General features: G+C 36.0%; 1 protein-coding gene across 2 annotated transcripts in view; it reads left to right on the forward strand.

The window, feature by feature from the left end:
- The first annotated feature begins 288 nt into the window (after positions 1-288).
- The window catches only part of CNTN5 (contactin 5), a 590,995-nt gene continuing 572,672 nt past the window's right edge, over positions 289-18,611 (forward strand). Inside the window, exon 1 of one of the 2 annotated variants that reach the window (XM_071734290.1) lies at positions 289-393. The gene's annotated coding sequence lies outside the window, so the exon portion shown is untranslated. Of the gene's footprint in view, positions 524-18,611 lie in introns of both variants that reach the window. The other variant, XM_071734300.1, reaches the window with a different exon arrangement.

An 18,611-nucleotide genomic window follows, 5' to 3' on the forward strand; every position in this document is an offset into this window, starting at 1 on the left:
CCGGGAGCAGCCGGGGGAGGTGCCTCGGTCCCCCCGCCGGGGAGGGGGCACGGCGGGGCCGGGAGGGGCTCGCGGGAGCTGCCGACGCGGATGCCTTCACCTGAGTCTCTTCATCAGTGAGAGAAGCGAGGAGAAGAGGCGGTCGCGTCTGGAGAACTACCTCTGGATGGTTTAAAAAAAAAAAAAAAAAAAAAACAACCAAAAAAAAAAAGAAAGCCAAACAAAACAAACCCCACCAAAAAAAAAAAAAAAAAAAAAAACCGGAAAAACCCAACTCTGCAATCCTCTGCTCCCCACAGGCTCAGCACCAAAAGGGACTGATATACTTGAGGCTGTCAGGAGGATGTGAGAGAGATACTGAGTCAGGGCGAGAGAGACGGTGCCTCAGCAGCGGTAAGTGTCTATGCCATTCCCCGAGCCGGGCACTGATTTCCCTGGTTAGACTTTGGAGTGTGTGCAGATTATTCGTTGCAATATCCACCGCGGCATCTCTGTTGAACAGTCTGCTGTGAAGCCAGCAATGGTGAGACGTTCCATTTTTCGGCTCCTACTTCAGGTTTATGTGTTTTGCTTTTTGTTTTGTCTCTTATGTTGAAATTGTCATAATTGAGCAGAAAAGTTGGAAGTAAAAATTATTGTGATCTACAGTATGCTTCCTGTCATTTAACTAGGTAGCAAACTACTGCAGTGAATGAGTTGTGAAGAGAGATGTGAGCCTTTTAGAACAACTATAAACTCCAGAGAAGGAATACCTATTTTAATATGCTAAATTTTTGTGTTTGGGAAAGCTGTTGTGCTAATGCTTGAAGTTGAAACAGAAAATAACAGTGTATTGCATTTATAGTGATACACTAAAAGTTGTGTTGTTACGAAGTTCAGGTTGGTACTTGTCTCTGGGATAAACAATTATCTTCTGTATTGGAAAAGTGCAGTGCCTGGACTGTTGTTTGCTGACAGGCAGAGGAGATGGAATTACATAAAGATGCATGTATTTTTCCTCTCTGATGTGTGGACAGCACATAAGATGATGTGGAATGTGTATGAGCTGGCTAGGAGATGCATTGAGAGTTATTTCTGTAACACAGATCATGAAAGAGTTTTTAAGATTTACAGATATAGATTACTGCATCTGTGTTGCTTCAGATCTTTGGTTTCATTCCTGTTGAGCACAGAAACTTTATAAAACAGAAGTTACCCAAGATAGTCTAATGTGACTACTTAGAACTACAGTATTCTATGCCTTGTAATATTTTACAAATTTTACGTAACATTTTTACAAGTTCATTTTTTTTCATTTAAAAAGGGATTCTTCCCTTTAATTATGAATTTTTGGTAATGTTTTTTAATGAAGTATATGATGCCAATTTTTTCTAGCAGATTACAGGATTCTCTTAGCCTTCAGTGAGCTTTGGATCAGACCATAAAGTTTTAAACTACAAATAAGCTATATGCTCACTCCTAACCAAAAGATTAAGTGTATTCCTAATAATTAAAATCTGGATGATATTTTCCAATTAATAAAAGTGTAGTTAATTATTGCTGAGTTATACTAAAACTCCTTCAGAAGTACTTCATAGCAAGCAATATTAATGCAAAATCAGTTCATAGTGATTAATATTATTACAGTGGATATCAAAAGACTTAGCAATAATTGGGCCATTACTTTAAAGTGCTATAAAATATCTATTATAAATTGTAAAAAATATATTTTAATGAAATCCTTTTAATTACGCTAGCATCTATCTGCAAACCCCCTCCTATATATATCTTCCTAGGAGGGAATACACTTATTTACTAGTGTGTGGTATACTAGAAGGAAGACAGAAAACTGAGACATGAACTGTAGTAACTCAGGAATATTTCACATATACTGGTCTGCTGTGACAATAATATGCTTTTAACTATGTGAATGATTAAGAGACGTGGTTTAGAAGACAAAGTCTTGGAAGACAACAGATATACAAAGAAAGAAAGATGAAGTGTATTCTTGAAAGTGATAATGGGTAAATAGTTTGAAAAGTGGACTCTTCAACATGCAGTTCTTCTGTTTCATACACTTGCACAGCAAATGCCCATGCAAAAAGTCAGAAGTACCAGTGTGACATAAAAGTGTGAAGATAGCTGTGGATGGTCTGGAGATACAGAGTGCCGATTTTAGTTTTTTGGTCAATATGAAGCCTTCATATTTCATGAAGGTCATACTTCAAATTCTAGACAGAATTCTAGGGGAAGGGATTTTAATTTCATAACAAGGGCAGGTGCATTAAGAATGAAAACAGCAAAATAGTTTTCTGGCTGCATTATAGCTGAGAACTTGGAAGAAAACAGCTTTGACAATGGATCTTCAGAAAAAATATCCTAATAGATAAAATAAAAGGTATGATTAAAATATCTGCTGTGAGGAAATAATAAAGGGCAACTTTAAGAAATACATAACTTAGATAACTGTTAGCATAGATTTAATACACGAAGGTCATGACTGGCAAATTTGCTGTCAATCCCCTGAATAAGTTGCTGACATGGTAAACTATCAGGGAATCAGTGATATAATTTATGGGGGTTTCAGAAAATGTCCAGTTCTGTGCTCCATAAAATGCTGGTTTGGAAAGAAAATTTTAGGAAGGAGTAAGGGAATGAATTTAAATCTTAGTGGTAGGGACCAGAGGGTGTCACTAAAGGTAAAGAGCTCTTGATAAAACGAGGAGGTTAAAAGTCTGATGCTTCAAGTGACAGTCTGAGATCTATTTTTCTTTCTTCCTTCTTATGAAGTTGGAGTGTTAAAAAAATGTATCTGATTTGCTAGTGATATAGAAAAGTCTGTCTTATTGAACACATTCAGCACACTGAAAGTTTTCTAATTAAGTTAATGATAGGAATATTTAAGTAATTAATGCAAGTCTTTACTAAAGGCATCATGAACTACAAATTAAGACTATAGATGCCAGGGGGCTGACATTGAGCCATCATAGGTGATTGGTTCGGTGGCATTGAAAAAATGGTTCTTCTGAATGATTTTGTCTTTCTGTATGTAGCCTGTAACACAGATTTTAGTCCTCTGAATTCACTGCATAATTAGCCACTATTGGTCTGCTCCCTCCATATGCTCCTGCTAACTGCTTCTGCATTGCACTTTTCCTTAGTTTTAGAACTGTCTCAATCATCTGAATAATTTCTCATACTCTAAAATACTTAATTCAAATCCACCATGGTTTATACTGCGTTCTTAATTCCTGAGAATCAATGTGAAATAGACATTTGCTTGATAGTAGCATGTTGGTAGATGTTTCACAGAATTTATTTTCCTCCTTCTGTGCATACTTTCTGTAATGTTTTTTTTTTCAGGGTCTGTTAAACCCTGTATTACCAACATCTTAGCACTTTACAAGGAAAAAATACTCTGTCTGGAAGTGATGAAGTTCCCACAGTTTTATTTTCTGAGCAATTCTGATCAATAACACCACATTAGAGGCTGGTGCCTTTTAAATAATTACAAAATTATTAAAACTTGTTATGATAAATGAATTTCAATTTTATGTATATGTAAGATTTCATAGCCTCATAGTGTATATGTATGTATATTTTTGTTTATACTCTCTATTAGAGTAATTATTCTACATCTTTGAAAGCTGGAATGGAACTAACAATAACATCTTCTGGTTAGTGGAAGGAAATGTGATCTATTTGTTTTTATAATTAGTTTCTCGGATGATTTATGAAAATATTCCCAAGTGTGTGAATCATAAAAACATGTGATCTTTGCTTATAAACTGCTTTCTAAATGGGAGGTCAGGACGATTTCTCCCTGTGCCTCACAGAGGCCACAAACCAAGTTTTTGGTATATAAAAGAGAATATGATGTCAGATTCTGTATGATGTGAAAAAAATAAAACATTATAATTAACCATTTGTGTTACAGCTGATATTCTTGATCACACATGCTCATACTTATTCTGTGTAGTCATCCACTCAAATTATCTCCTAAACTTAGAGAGTCATGAGGTTATGTCAGAATGACAGAGTAATAATTCATTTGGTCTTGTAGAAGTTACCAACACCATAGTTCACCTCCTTACATCTCCTTCAGGACCAAACTTGCATATCAGTAACAAACAAACAAAAAAACCCACCAGAAAAACAACAAAAAAACCCCAGAAAAACTGATAACTCTTCTCCGCTGCCATACCTATAAATAGAAAATGAGTCAAACTGTTTCTCTCCATCAGAAACCTCTTTGGAGAACCTTTGTCTGCTGGAACTAAAAGTAGACAAACATTGAAGGTATTTCATTGCAGTTGTTGAGAAGGATAAAAGATGACAGCTTTCCATTCAACATAAAAGGAGTATGGCTTCAGCCTCTTTGTGAGTAAGAAATGCTGAGGTTTTAATAGCCAGAAGTTTAAGAATTACTGTATATCCAGTGGGACTCCAAACTTGCAAATCATTTTGATGAAGACTAGACACGCGCTTTTGTAATTGTTGTAGATGTCATATCAGCTCAGTCTTTTGTGTGTCTTTCCTTAACATGTATCACTTTGCAGGAATGCATGAACCCCACTTTATTTTTATTGGCTTTATACTATCTAGTGTATGTGAGGGACATTGCTACAGGTTCTAACCAGTCTGCTACAACAGTGCATTCCAGCAGGTGTAGTAGGTACACAAATAGGCAGGTAGATGAAGAAGACTTTGTAGTCTTAGTATCATAAGAAGGTAATCTAATGGCATAACCTCCTACTACTATTCTGAAAAGTCATTCAGACACTAAATTAAAGTTCTAATTCTTGCTTAGCCATAAAAAGACATACCCAGATGATGCGCTTGTTGCAATAATCTAAAAAAAAAAAAAAAAAAAAAAAATCACAAAACTAAGTAACAATCAGTAAGGAGCTTGAAAGATAATTGGTTATCCTCATTAGCTTATGCCACAGACCTCCCATGTGCTGCCTATTCTCAGTTACTTGATAGTCTTCACATAGACCTGGATTGTAAAGAATAAAACCACATGCAAATGAGTCATCAAAGGCACAGTATATGTCTTGCTTTTTCCTCTAAGGGCTCTCACAGAGAATATTTTCCAAAAGTTAGGTATTATAGTCAATCAAAAAAACCCTGTTTGGTCATGACGGAACACTTTTGTGATGTTCAGCACTGTTGGTCTGACAGAGTTATTTGGCTTTGTCATGTTCAGGTTACTGTGATATAATCAGGATTATTCATTTATCTTTACATTTATTCTTGTGATGCCTTGGACAGGGGACAAGATGAGTAGGTTCTGAAATGGATGGAATAGAAAATACTAAAAAATTAATGAGCCATCTTTTTCCTACATAAGAGTTTCACTATGCCTAGCACACAAAATGTGGTTGTATTCTAAACAATCATTTGAAGTTCTGAATATAGAGACAAATCAAAATTCCATTCAGCTTGGTTTTTCTATACTTACTTTCTTTTTCACAAGCATTCACTGTGTGGAATATTATACAGCTCACTTTCTGGATCAAATTAATGATACAAAACTTTGTATCTAAGGTTGCATATGCAGACTTTCAAAGCTAAACTGAAAAAAAAAAAAAACCAAAACAAATCCCCTCCCCCCAAACAGATAAAATTCTGTACCTACTATTTAAGTTACTCTAATGCACAGTTCACCAATTGCATTTAAAAATTGTAGCTTCTTATATGTCATAACTTGTAGGTGCATCTATTTACATATAGTTACAAAAATGGAGATGCTGTGTGAAAATGCAGTTGCCCCAAATGTCTAATTCACATCACAAGTCTATGCTACATAGTACTTAGATTATTACTCTGATTGCTATGGAAGATACGTTATTTTATTAGCGAGGTCCTCTGACTCAGTTATAAACCTTATCATTATTGTCACTGTAACAACTAGGCACTATAATCATAAATCAAGATTGCATTGTTCTAGAAGCTGTAAACACAAAATGGTCCCTGAATTAAAGAACGTATGGCTTAACTTGAGAGCTGTTCCCTTTTTGCTATTTTTGAACTTTGAAAAGCTTACAGCTAAGGGGAGACATCTGTGTTTCATAGCCATACCACCATGATCATGTACAGATTTCTTCAAGATCACCTCCCACAAGAGGAAAAAAAAAGCAAGATACTATCTGTAACACTATGATATGTGTAATAAGCACACATATGTGCCATGAAATGTCTTTCAAATCTGTTTGAAGACTGTACCAGCAGTCCACAATTACTTCTGAAATGCATACTTGTTATTAGTCTCTTCTGTAGACAGCTTTTTAAAATCTCCTGCAATTAAAATCTTACTAGAAACAAGCACATGGACTTTCACTTGAGGTTCTATTAGAAGATAAGTTCTCCTTTAAAAATATTTAGTTTGTTTTTGTCAGTCCAAAAATAATGAGTTAAAGAAACCAAACAATTTCTTCACTCCAGTGTCATGACCTTAATTTGTATTTTGACTTCTGTACATCTGAGGTGATACAAGCTCTTCATTTCTAAATCACATGCTAGGCAAGATGCTCAATATGTTCTTATTCCACTGTAATATATGCAATGTCATGTATTTTGCTTGTGCAAAACTCAGCACAGGGAATCTGGGTGTAAAGCTTCTCTGATGCCATAACATCTTTTTGATGGGTGTGTATGTAACCTGGAAACCAGTTGTGTAGTATATCCTCATTCTGAACTTTGGGGATGCAATTTGGACACTGAAATAGCTTCAGGATGAGAAAGACTGTTACATGATTTTGAGAAGACTCATAATTGAAAATGTAGAGCAGATAACATTACAAGGAAGTATAATTTATTAAGGGGACCATCAGGACACAAAGAAGTAATTTAGAAAACATGATCTATAGCTGAGAAGTCTGCAGTCTTGTTTTCCCTCTTGCATATCACAACTGACTGATTGCTAACACCTAAGTATTTATTTGCCTTATCAATCACTTTGTGCCTGAGTCATTCACTGATGGGCATAATCCTCTGTTTGCAACTTTACAAGGTATCTCTGGAGGTAATTTGAATGCAGATGTTACTGAAGGCATCAGGTAGGAGGATGATATTTGCACAGGGGACATATTAATCAACCGGAGAAAATATGCAGCATCAAAGTAGCATAATTCAGTTGAATTTGGATTAAATTCTTGCATATTTTCTGCAAAACAGAAGCAAGAAAGAGTGGTTTATCAAGCCCTGCAAAAAGAAAAACCCTTTTCTAAAAAATAAATTTCAGCAAGTTGAGAAGCATTAAGTGTATGGGACTACTAAAGATTATACCCTAAAAAGGTCATTTACCACCAGAAGCTACTTGTTCAAAATATCTGTTATGTCTGTAAGCTTTCATTAAATATCCTAAGATAAATTCCTGAGATTCTTTCCCTGTTAAGCTTTGTAAAATAGTTCCTTAGAAACAGCATGACGTTAGTAATATGGACAGTTAATAAAGGAATGTAAAGGAATTTGCTAGGAATTTCTTTCAAAGCTTATAAAAATATGTTGAAATCATAAACAACGGGTTTATGATTATATAGGATTATAGGATCTGTAAACAAGAATTAAGTGATTTGTCATAATTTTGGCTTATTTTTACTTCAACAGAAAATGATGACACGACTTCATATGTGATATTCCATATCAAATAAAAGCTGGCATATAAGACAGTAAGATCAGTTGAACAATTTTTTTATTACTAAATATATTGTCTATTTCTACTGCTGCATTTTAGTTTCATGTGTTTTCTAATACTTCAGAAAAGGTAGCAGCTATTTTGTGGGAACTGATTTAAAGTCAAAAGAATGTGGGTTATGAGAAACCTCTCAAAAATAATGTAATGGACATGCTTGCTTTTTGCAGCCTGCAGGAGTATAACTATGCAGCTTAGAGGATCCCAAGTATTTCTCTAAAAACTACCTGTAGGTGGTATAATAAGATCTGGAATATTTTGTCAGTGGAAGAAACAGACTGTAAAGGACTACATACAAGGCAGTGATTTTGGACTTCTTGTAATTATTTCTCATTTTATAATAATAGTGTGATGAGATAACAAAGCAAAGCAAATACAAAGGTGTACTTTTTACTGAGCCTAATCTTGTTCTTTCAAGTAGCTAAGAAAAATTCCACCTATTAACTTGAAAATAAAAATTGAACCATAAAAAAATGAGTTTCCAGAATCAGGCACACTGGCCATAGAGTTATTTTACTTCTTAATGCCATAGACAGATTTTAAGACATGTCAGAGACACAGGAAGAAATCGTTATTTAAGAAAACTGTACAACATGTGAACAGAAACTTTGTCAGACTACAGACAGAAGATTTTTATTCCTTTCTACTAGTATTTATTTTTAATTTATTAGTTGCTGGTATATGAAAAATTATTGGATTTTGTGACCTTAGTTATATTATTTTTTTTCTCTAATGCAGCGTAATTTATTGCCATTTTCCTCTGATTTCCTCGTCACCTGAGATTTTCCCATACGTTGGTTGGCATGAAATTAGTTTTCTTAATTTATATGCTTGATTCATTTTTCTTTAATTTGAACTTTACTGCATTAAAAAAATGCATTTATTTGCTCCTTTATATATGTCAATGGGAGTGATGAAGGGTTGTGTTCTCAATACTTCCCTCATCTCCTTCTTCTTTGTCTGCCATTGGCAATAAAGTCAGTCTTTGTGGCTTGCGATACATTAAAGACACTCTCTAGCACTCCAGGGACTGCCAAATTCGATGATGCTGAGGGAGAAGAAAGAAAAAAAGAAGTAAGAAAAAAGCACTTTCACATAAAATTCACACCACATTTAACAAGCTTAAAAGAAAAATACTTATTCAAAGCTGAAAGAACAGGTCACTTCAGCTTGAGTTTAAGAGCCTGGCTTTCCACTGAGAGGCTGTAAACACAGACTGAGTAGTAAAGAAATGTTGGGAACTGTGCAGTGATGAATCCACCTTGCTCTGCTAAATGTAGGGAAGAAGAAGGAAAGTCCACAAAAATTATTCCTCTTCTGTGTCATGGACCTGTACCTGCAAATGATCATTCCCTCTACTGGGGCTATGGAAGGTCAATGCACACACACACACAGTCACGATCTGTTGTTGTGGGTTTTTGTTCGGTTTTTTTTGTTTGGTTGGTTTTTGGTTTTTTTTTTTTGTTTGTTTGTTTTTTTGGTTGGTTGGGTTTGTTTGCTTGTTTGTTTTTGTGGTTTTTTTCTCCTGTGTTAGGACAAGGAGCAATGGACACAAACTGGAAAACCAGTTCCACCTCAGTATGAGGAAAACCTCTTTTACTTTAAGGATTATGAAGTACTGGAACAGGCACTGTGGAGTCTCCTTTAGAGACTTTAAAACCTATCTGAATGAATTTCTGTGTGACCTACCCTAGGAGATCCTGCTTTGATCTCCAGAGGTCCCTTCTAATCTCTGTGATTCTATGAATCTATGATATAGTGTGTGGGGGCTGTCACCTACACACCAATGGGAGTTGGAGGGATTGTGCCTACTCTCCAGTCAGATTACGTTTCTCCCTAAAAATACCTTAGTGATCTTTATGATGTGTTCTGGGTATTGAGCTCTTTTATAGGCATGGAATTAAAGAGTGTATCCTTAAATAAAATAAAATAAAGCAGGCAATCTATTGGTTATGAGTAACTGCTGACTGTTGTATTTGTTAACTCTCTGTGCATATCTCTTAATTCTTCTTCTAGTTCTTTTTCCTCATTGTCATGACATGAACATATCCTTATGTTTTGCCTTTAAATATTTATCCCTGCTCAAAATGTTTCAAAAACGTGTAGAGCCAACTTCCATGCTGATAGCAAATGCAGCAGCACTAAATGTGGCAGAGCCCTGCCTACTCATTTTAGGATGGCTCAACTTTGAATTTACCAACTTTGTATTTACCTACAACCCTCAACCCCTACTGCCCTATGAAGCACATTTTGCCACTGACAGTGACTGAGGAATTCTAGGCTGGATTGTAATTCTGCTACCAAATGTTTTCTGGCTATGCTGGCAACAAGCAGATCTGCACAAAATTTACCCTTTTTTTGCTCTGTAAGTGTCCATCTGCAGCAGCAATGATGATTTTCTGCCTAAATATTTTATTCTTCTGTGAATGTGCAAAACTATGCATTATTTTTTTTTCCCCTGCCAGTTCTGCTGACAAGCAGAACTTTTTCATAGAGGCCTATAATTAGACTCTAGAGTCCTGTGGAGACACACAACAGAGTGGCAGGCTTTCTATTCTGCAGCACTCAAAAGCAGCAGTTCACAGACATTTGTGCTTACATCTGTCCCACCTCTTTGCATGCTATGCCTAGTCTTTTCCATTCCCTTTGGATCTGTCCCCCTGTGTCTCACAAAAATGAGAATGTTGAGTGTTCCTGGTCCTAAACTGCAAATCAGCCCTCATCCACTGTGCAAGACTTTTGACAGAATGGAAAAGAGTTTCAGGTTATCATTGAAAATCCCAGCTCAGGAATCTTGTATTGCTTCAGGTTGTTCAATGAAACTGCTGAACTTTTGTTTCAAAGCATGTAACTCATAGGGCTTTTTGTACAGTTCTTTTCAGTATGTGAATTTTTGTTGTGATTTCCATTACTGTACAGTGTTCCTGATCACAAAACACAGTGATGAGTATTTATATAGTGTCCCTAGCAAATATAAATATGGTTGTAAAGGCATAGATCGCTGGCAGAAGTTGGATGTGTATTATATATATCACTATTGCATGACCTGTGGGGAAAATGTCCATTTTCCTTACAGATAGGCTTAAAACTAGTTTGTTTTGAAGCATGTTAGTTTGGAGACCATGAATCTTTGCTACTTGAGTCCACAGATAGCTTCAAACAATAATAAATTTGTAACACTAGTTATAATTTGTAAAGATGACTGACATATGAGATTTCATTACTAGTAAGCTTCTATCCAAACCATTTGGAAATATGTATTAATTTTATTTTCTTATCTTTCTAATGGCACAATTTGGGGAAAATGGCTAATGGGAGTTATGGCTTGTTCTTTAAGACTGTTACCAGCAAAGAAAATTTCCTGTCCTTTTTTAGAGGTTTAATTAATAATGTAGACAGTTGAGTCTGCCTGCTTGGGCTAAAATAATTAGCAGAGGGTAAACAAACACTTTACGTTTCACTTTATGAATGGTGTGGTGCCACTTTAAATATTTAATGTTTTAATCTGAGTGACCAATCAATTGCTGCAGGGTGCCAGGTTACAAGTACAGTCTTACCAAGAAAGCTGAGCTGTGAACAAAGGAAGGCTCCCATATTGGCTTACAACAGCAAGGGAGGGAGGACATAGAAGGAGACATAGATATATTTTTATAAAGGAGAGTGTGAAAATTTAGAGCTTGTTGGGAAAGAAATAATAAAAAAATTTAAAAACCCCAAAAGTTAGCGCTCCACATGAGGTCCTATAGGAGACAAGTGTCTCATACACATTTAAATCTCAGGTGGTACCTTATTCTCATTCCTTTTGTATTCAGGGCGAGAAAAACTAAAAGATATCCCTCTTAGTCAAATTTACTGACTTTTTCTCATAAATATTGATGATCTGGGGAAGAGAAAACCGAGATCCTACCCACAGAGCAGACGAAGCTTCTGTACTTTGATTTCAGGATGTGCCGAAAACTAGCAGTGATTGCATGTTCATATGCATGTTCTAAGCAACATTGTACACTGTCTTAAACTTGACATGCACTTAGACAACCTTTACTGCAATTTAGTTAATCTTAGGTGGGGTCCAGGGCAAGCACCTTTAAGAAGGGAATGATAATTAGACCTATTTTTACTTCAAGGCACAGTATAGTACTTTTGGTTATACTGTTATGTGTTGCTATCTGAAACATACAAAAAATGTAATCTTCAACCTTAAAAAAGTCTTCATTTTTGTGGTTTATATCTTCTAAGCCCAAATATATTTGTCTTTTTTTAACTTCTTTTTAAAATAGCAAAAATATCAAATATATGATAAATACATCATAAACATTTTTAAACAAAAAACAAAAAAACTGTTTGATTCAGTGAAATGCAGCATAAAATATTTAGAAAATCATGCTCCCTCTTTTTTTTGGGGGGGGCTAGATGCTAGATGGGGAGGCAACCAATGCCATGTGAGGTTGATGAATAATACTATTTTCTGGTGCTTTGACGAAAGAGCAGCCCATGATGAGGCTCTTGAGCTGTCAGGGACTCTTGAGCTATCACTCAGGACAATTTGTCCCTCCAATTCTATGATGAATCATGATCATACTTAGGAGACAGTTTTTCCTGATTTTCAGATTTCATAGTGAATTTGCCATGTTGACTTTAAACCCACAAAATATCTTTTGTGTTTTGCACAAAAGTTTCTGTGCAATGATTAAGATGGAGTCCCTCCCCTACCCTGTGCCATTTTTGAACAGCTGTTTTCCAGAAAAAGATCAAGCTTCTGTCCTATTTTTCAGAGGATCCTGCTGCCTTTATAATTTTAAAGACCTTACTGTAAGTCTCTTGCCATTGGAGTAGGAGAAGTTTCCTGGAAGTGAGCTCTTGAGTGACAAGAGACTTCATCTGGGAAGGCATATGATGTGTGGGGAACTGGCTCCATCTAATTCTCATGCTGGAGGGGGAAGGGTTTTGACCTGCCAGTGTCACACACCAATATAACAGCACCAAAACATTAGATGTATGTGTCTCTGTCATTGATTTTTCCTCATTTGGAAACAAGCATGCACCACAATCATCTGAGTAAAATGGAGTTACAGGAACTTCCATACAAAGTGATTTGACTTTGTTTTTTATTATTTATAACAAACATTGATGACATTATCTGGGTGCTTATTTTTAAATAAAAATCAAAAAACTGAGGTGAAAAAAATCACATTTTATTTCATTCATATATTTTGTTTCTTTCCTATTGCTTTTCTTCTCCATACTAAAAATATTCTCTTGAGATATTGAAAATAAAATTCTGTTGCCAACTGGGATTTTATTACTGATTGTCAGAAAACTGAAATTCTATTTTTAATCCAGTTCGTTTATAACTACCACTGGTTCTGAGCAAGCAGGGACCTAATTTTCACAATGTGTCCATTCTCCCATCCATGAAAACTGATGTAAGCATAAAAGCCGGGGTCAGGTACCTATTCATCTGCTCTTCATGGCTTTTTCTGTGACACAGAAACCTTTAAAACTGGCAGCAAAACACAGTTTGAACAGATCACTTTGTTGCCAAGGTAATAAAATCCATGAGCTTTCAGAATAAGCAGATTTCTCATATGATATTTAATGCTTGTGGCTGTCTAAGAAAAAAAGGTAACAGCTTTTTGTAATAGATAAGGTACACACCTTTTGGAATAGCAATTCACAAGATTTGGGCAATTTGCAGAGTCTGTACTAGATGAGGTGTGAACCATAGAGGGGAGAAAATTATCTTTAAGTACCCAAGGTGGCCAAATCCAATGTATTTGGATCCCAAATAGTAATTTCAAACATGTGTATGTATGAGAGCACGGCAAAAGCTGATGTTTTTTTCAGAACTGTAAGTAAAATGTGAAAGACTTTGAACTGTGACCATCTCCTGTGACTTCTGACATATATCTCACTGTCCTCAGTAAAGGAGGCTGAACAGCTAGGATGCAGTTGGTTTGCAAACACTCAGTCTGAATTGGGATTTTATTTGTGTTATTTGTAACCTCTGCTACCAGTGTATAAAATCTGACTTGAACTTTTGATTAATATGTTTTTTACTGCATCATTAAGCTTGTCTAGTTTACTAGCAGCATGGGAAAATTCACAAATATTACTTTTTTTTTCTGCTCTCCTGGTACAAATAGACTACTTTGTGCAAGCATCCTCCAGGAAATTCATCCTGAAATACATTTATGGAAGTTAATGTTCAGGGGATATTTCTGGGAAAATCGAAGTAAGTCATGTTGAGGCTCATATTACCAAGTTGAAGAATTTTTTTGGAAAATATTATTTTAATGGACACAAAATATCCCTCCAGACAGAGAAAAAAGATACTCCATTGCTTTGGACTGAATTCACATGTCTTGCCATTGAAACCGCTGTGGTTTGCAGCCTGTACACAGTGGGGCTGTGAGAGAGTTTTCCCCTTGGAACTGAAGTTTTATGAGAGTAAATAGTGAAATTTGTTAACTCTCGTCTTCCTAGTTTGTCAGAATGGTGAATCTATATTCACTCAAGGTTTTAAAAGATAATGTGGTTTTCTATTGGCTCTAATGGGGATTTTTTTTTTTAATAACATGGAACTTTACTGTTCAGTGTCATTTTATTTTATAATGAACATTTTTTGTGTAAACAGTGATGCATTGCCATTTGGTCATACATGCACTATTTTACTACAGAAGCTGTTCATCAAAGTGGTAACATTTAATTTTAGGACATATTTGGAAAACAGATATTTTTGTTGTAGTAGTACTTTGACTGAGAAAATGGCATACAGTGTCTGCAAAAGCTCTGTACATCCACAGGAGTGGCAGATTTTCGCTTGAGCTCAAATTCCCAGACACTTTACAATGAAAATGAGCCACATCCCATCAACCTTCTCTCACACTGAAATGAGGCCTGTTTAATGCAGGCAAAGTTATAACAAATTAAAGGGAGCACTTCCTTACACAGCGTGAAGTCAGCCTGAGGAATACACTCACATAGTTCATAGATTTGATTTTCAAAAGGGCTGGATAATTTTATGACCAATAATAACATTTTTAGTTATGCATGCTAAGTTAGCCATAATTGGATTTCCTGCTTCACACCATCAGCTGCCATGCCTCTACATCACTACAGGGGCCAGCAAGGGATTTATTTACACTCAAATGCACATGTTCACACTCATGCACACCCCTTCTGCACACAGCAATGAGTTTTGGTGATTTGTACTAGGGAATTTCTTGAACGATTGTGTGTAAGCCACTGGCTCTGAATAGTTAAGGCCAGCACACATGTCAACAATAGCCATGCAGAGTAGCTGTAGCAATTTCATTGCCTGTGGAGCACCCGAAAACAGTGGAAACTTGGTCCATTTTGCAAATGTCAGCAAATCTGGACTCAGCTGCACAAGGAAAACGATCCAAAACATCAGCTCTTTATATTCAGAAGGCTTCTGGGAATATGAAAAGGTATGCAAGCCTCAGTCAGTACCAGAGTGCCAGATGTTGGCTGCAGACACAGTCACTGAAACGTGATTGTTAGTTTAGTTAACACATCCTTCACATCATGGTCACTTCAGAATTCAACAGGAATAAAAAATAGGAGACCAGAGCATGGTTACTAATTTTTAAGTTACTAATTTTTTTTCTTTTAGTGAAAATATAGGTGAAAATTAAACATTTATTTTAAAATTCAGAGGAAAATTACTGCACAGAAAGTCCAGGGTATGTGTGTCATGAAGTAGCATGAAGGGCCTCTTTTTATTTTATTATTTTTATAGCATGCTGTATGTTACTGGAATGTGAACCTATGGAAGAACGAACTAATGATAAGTTTATTATAGATATATATCACTATCAGCATTTTCAACTAGCACTTAGATTTTATTTCAAGTGCTTGGATTCTCTGTGTAGAGTAGAAAGAGAATTAAACACCAGTAAGAGCCGAATAAAATCTGTATGTTCAGCATGCAGATGCCTAGAGCATGCCAAAGGCAAACAATGATGACAGGGACAAGCCTAATATTCCACTGTGGACACCAGAATTTGATGCTGACATTTATGATGCATATCACTGACCACTCCTTTAGAGAGTGATGTTTTTAAAGTTAAAGTGTAATACTCATTTTGTTAAAACACAAGCAGATGAATTTCATTACTGAACTAGCTCTATGGTCAGAGCCATTCCCCAAATCTGGGTTGTGGGTTCAGTATTGTCAGGAGTTGGGGGAGATGCCAATACACAAGTGCATTGGTGCAGCATGGTTAGTGCTCCCTGATTTTGCAGAAAGGCATCAGATACTTGCTGCTGGATGGAAACAGAGCCACATGCTAGAGGAAGCTTCACTGTTGTTAATAATTAAATCACCGAGAAGGAGTCCTCAGTTCTGCTGCAAGGATCACATCTGCTAAACAGAAAATAATGAAACGGGCAGCAGCAGACCCAAGCAGTCCATCCTGAGTCTAAATCTCTATAGTCTCATCCTGTTTGGGTCAGTTTATCTACAATTCCTGCTCCATTCACTTTAGAACTACTAAGGAAAGAAAACTGCAGTTCTGTCCTGTAATGAATTAGCCTCTTGCACATTACTTTGTCTCTCGGCAGCCTGCCTACACATTTCTGTAAATTGTGATTGTAGATTTCACAGTCAGAACTGTAAAACTACAGCTAGAAGCATCCCCTCCTAGTGAAAGTTAGATGCTGCCCACTTACACAGTGGGCACGTTGTTCAGAATCACATGATAAACACAAACTAAACCAGCAAGTTCAAGCTGATAAAGTATATGTTATGTTGCTTAAAAATATTAAAGAAAACATAAACTGGGTCATGCAGGTGATACTTAAATAGTCTGAAGAGTTGCAGACAAGTAGGAGACAGAAGTATAATTACAGAAGGGCCAAAGAAATTTTTACATTGATGGAAATCAACACTGATAGACTATACATGATGAAGCTATTAAAAATATGCTAAATAGGAAGAATTAGATCAGAAGTAGGTCATTATATAGAAGAGAAGACCAAGTAAATCCAGAGAGAAGAGGAGAAAGAAAAAAAAAGAAAGATCTGTATGATTTACTTTGGTCAAGTTGCTGAATACACTGAGAGTACTGGGGGGGGTCAAAGGAAAATTCTTCATGTTCCCATGTTCTGTGACAGGATAAGGCAAAATTGGTAACTGTGTGGATTTTTCCCTGAAAAGTACAAATCACCTGAAAAAGCACGGAGAGAAGAAAAATGTAGACAGAGCACCATGCTGACTGAATACTGTGTTTTTTTAACCCAGCCAACTACTTGGTGAGGTAATGTTTAGATCTCCTATAATGGGATGCAGCACTGTATCTGTTTGCAAATTGCCAACTCTGGGTAGCTATCAACAGACTAACAAGAAATAATATAATTAGTAGAGGTGAATGGGAACTCTTCCTCCATTCCTCAACAAACTGGATAAATCAAAACTATATTCTTACCCTTTTATATATAAAAAGCTGCACTTTGAGTAGTCACTACTAGTCTAAAACTAAAAATATGTAGGTCTCAATCCAGACCAACTGCTCTGGGTTTTGATTAATTTTAAAATAGAATTTTGAAGAAAAATAAAAAAGGTTAAAAAAAAATATTTATAAAGAACACAAATTAACCAAGTTACAGCCTTTCCTGAAAAAAATCCTTTTTTTCTGAAGCATTTACACTCAACAAGAATTTTTCAGTCACAATTCCATCTGAAAATAATGAAGAATTAGGTGGTGGGAGATGGTTTGGGATAAGACAAGAGAAGAGGGCACGATCTTAAGTTGTGCTGGGGGAAGTTTAGGTTGGACATTAGAAAGAATTTCCTCACCGAGAGGGTGATCAGACATTAGAATGGGCTGCCCCGGGAAGTGGTGGATTCTCCATCCCTGGAGATATTTAAAAAGAGACTGGATGTGGCACTCAGTGCCATGGTCTGGTAACTGCAGCGGTAGTGGATCAAGGGTTGGACTTGATGATCTCTGAGGTCCCTTCCAACCCAGCCAATTCTATGATTCTATGAGTGTTTTTCACAATGAATCCCAAAACTTTATGTGGCCCTAAAAACTAAATCATATGTACTTTACATAAAAATATAGGATGATTGGGATAAAATTACATGAGCAGTGGATCTTCTTCAACATTTATAGAAGATTTCATTTATGCAGAAATATTAAATGTGTTCCTTCTGCATCTGAAAGCATGCTGAGGAAAGACATTATCATACTCAGAAGCCTAAGCAGACTGGAAATTATTTTAGAAGACAAAATGGTTAGCGGATTATTTTTTTTTTTTACAACAAAAGTATAGAGGAAGTAAAAATGGTATTTCAGATTACAAAATTAATTCCATTGAAGTCTGGTTTTCTTCTGTGTAATCTAGAACTCTGTACTCTTTCTAGAAAATTTGGCTTCCAAATTCAGTGCTCAGTTTTCCCTAATTACTACTGACTGCCAAAGATGAAGCAAAACACCTGGAACAATTCAACAGACTTACACATATTCAAACAAGCCCATGAGCTTCATTTTGCTTTCATTTTGTAAATAGATTATTTAAATAGGAAGAGTGAGAGTGAAAGCATAGCATGGAGAAGGAAACAGAGTAGTCTAATTACATTATGTTTCTTTATTTACAGATAGATTTAAGTTCATACCATCTAGTCTTCTATTAGCACTGTCATGAAGGAAATGGGTTCTGTGTGTTTGTACTGGATATGAGAGTGGCAATATTGTTTTCTGGGCACTGCTGGTCCAGAAGATGATGGCCAATGTATTACAGGAGGGTTCTGCAGCCCATCACAAGGGAAGAAGTAACTATGCTGGTGTTGGAGATTTTCCTGAATTTTTTTCTCCTTTCCTTGCTTTGTCGTTGTAGAACTCTAAAACAAAGGTTATTCCAAACAAAAAGATATGTTTGTTCTTTGTGTATGGAAAACATAATTAAATTA

This window comes from Heliangelus exortis, chromosome 1 (assembly GCF_036169615.1).
Source record: "Heliangelus exortis chromosome 1, bHelExo1.hap1, whole genome shotgun sequence".
Classification (NCBI taxonomy): domain Eukaryota; kingdom Metazoa; phylum Chordata; class Aves; order Apodiformes; family Trochilidae; genus Heliangelus; species Heliangelus exortis.